We start from the raw sequence: 2,408 nt of genomic DNA on the forward strand, positions 1-2,408 counted from the left end.
TTGAAATTATTTACACAATAGTCGAGTTGTAAAGAAGAATTATGACCAATGGAATGAATCAGGAGAAAGAAGAAACAAAACCAAAAAACCCACAAACAAAAGAGAAAAAAAACACAGGGAAAAAAGGAGAGCAAACAGTGTGCCTCAATCTGCATTCATGCTTCACAGTTCTTTCTCTGGATGTAGATAGCTCTCTCCATCATGAGTCCTTTGGAGTTGTCTTTGCTCCTCATATTGCTGAGAAGAACCAAGTCTATCAGGGTTAGTCATCACCGAATCCATATATCTGTGGTTGTGTATAATGTTCTCCCAGTTCTGCTCCCCTCACTCAGCATTATATTGTGTAGGTTTTTCAATGTTATTATGAAGTCCATATCATCCCCATTTCTTATAGCACAATAGTATTCCATTACCTTCATATACCAAAACCTGTTCAGTCATTCCCCAATTGATGGCCATCCCCTTGATTTCAAATTCTTTGGGTACTACAAAAAGAGCCCCTACAAATATTTTTGTGCATATGGGTCCTTTTCCAACTTGTGTGATCTCTTTGGGATACAACCCTAGAAGTGGTATTGCTGGGTGAAAGGGTATGAACATTTTTATAGCCCTTTGGGCATAGTTACAAATTGCTCTCCGGAATGGCTAGATCAGTTCACAACTCCACTAGCTGCGTAACAGTGTTCCAATTTTCCCACAGACTCTGCAGCATTTATCATTTTTCTGTTTTGTCATTTTAGCCAATCTGACAGAAGAGATTGATATCTAAGAGTTGTTTTGATTTGCATTTCTCTAATCAGTAGTGATTTTGAGCATTTATTCATATGCCTATAGATATCTTTAATTTCTCCCTCTGAAAACAGCTTATTCATATCATTTGACCATTTCTCAATTGGGGAATGACTTTTATTCCTATAAATTTGACTCAGTTCCCTGTATATTTTAGATATGAGGCCTTTATCAGAGACACTGGTTGTAAAGATATTCTCCCAATTTTCTCCTTCCCTACTAATCTTTGTAGCATTGGCTTTTTTATACAAAAACATTTCAATAAAAATATGGAATGCTTCACAAATTTGCTTGTCATCCTTGCACAGGGGCCATGCTAATCTTCTCTATATTGTTCCAATTTTAGTATATGTGCTGCCAAAGCAAGCATGTATCATATACTCTTTGTACCCAGAAATGGCAAGAACCATAGAAAAGTGAAAGGAAAAAAACCAGTTGATGAAGCAACTCTACCTACTGACTTCTACCTTCCTGAGAATCTGAGTATGGAAGGGAGGGTATAAATTTCACTGAGGCATGTCAGTTATCAGCCTCCATTATTAGCTGGATATTGTGTGAGACAGAGAATGAAGAACTAGGTCTGCATGTTGGGAGAGACTGGGGAGTGGTAATAAAAATTCAGTCAGCAACTATACTCACATCTTCAATCCAAAATAAAAGCCAGAAATTTTAAAATCCCTCTTGAGATTCATACTTATACTAGGCAGTAATATATTAATAGGACTGAAGTGCCAAGCTGGGAGAATGAGAAGCCTAAGAATACTGTTACATGGGCAGAAAATGGAGACAGACTTTTCCAGTTTAGGCACTGCCTAGAGATTATGAGGAGTGGTCTATAGCCTGAATGATCAGTACCTGGGAAAGATAATAATGGTTACATAAAATCTAAGAAATACCCTAAAGTTTTTGCAAGAACTAGTTTAAATTTCCTTTTATGCCTCAGAACTCCTTTCTGGAAGAAAAAGAATGTGATCTCCATAAATTATAGGATCAGAATTTGGGACCCTCAGGCCAGGATGAAACAAACTAGCTAGATGGCCCATTCTAATTCCTAGGCAAGTAACAAAGGAGAGTGAAATTGTGGTTGCTAGACTAAGTTTTAAAAATGGGTAGCAGAAAGAAGAAGGGTACACTTACAACTAATTCTCCAAAACTTAGTAACAAGCAAGTAAACGGTTTCTTTTTCACCCCTAAGGCTTTTAGAGTACCAGCCCATATATAGGAAGAAAGACACCAATTACATCCAGGGAAAGAACTAACAAAAGAAGTATGTATAAAATAATTATGAGAAAATACATATACACATATATACACACACATATATATCTATATACATATATAATATGTGTATATATAATTTGTGTGTGTATGTGTGTACATAATGTATATATCTATTTATGTCATATAGTAGCCATCTCTAGGGAGATGGGCAAGAGGGAAGATAAAAAGAAAAAAAAAAGAAATTTACATGATAATTTTGTTGTATATTTGAAAGGAGTAGCAAGTTGTGCATAGTAGATTTCCAGTTTCATGTACAACTATTTTTATTGTATTATGTTATGGAAATGCTTCTTTTATTCCATGAATTAAAATATTTTTTAAAAAGGGGAAAAAGTACC

The 2,408-nt window shown here is 35.4% G+C and overlaps 1 non-coding gene across 1 annotated transcript; it reads right to left on the bottom strand.

The window, feature by feature from the left end:
* Positions 1–1,052: 1,052 nt before the first annotated feature.
* On the bottom strand, positions 1,053–1,155 carry LOC118855608. Its single transcript, XR_005010777.1, has one exon. It is a non-coding gene; the product is annotated as a U6 spliceosomal RNA (small nuclear RNA).
* Between the last annotated feature and the right edge of the window lie 1,253 nt (positions 1,156–2,408).

Source organism: Trichosurus vulpecula, chromosome 6 (assembly GCF_011100635.1).
Source record: "Trichosurus vulpecula isolate mTriVul1 chromosome 6, mTriVul1.pri, whole genome shotgun sequence".
Classification (NCBI taxonomy): domain Eukaryota; kingdom Metazoa; phylum Chordata; class Mammalia; order Diprotodontia; family Phalangeridae; genus Trichosurus; species Trichosurus vulpecula.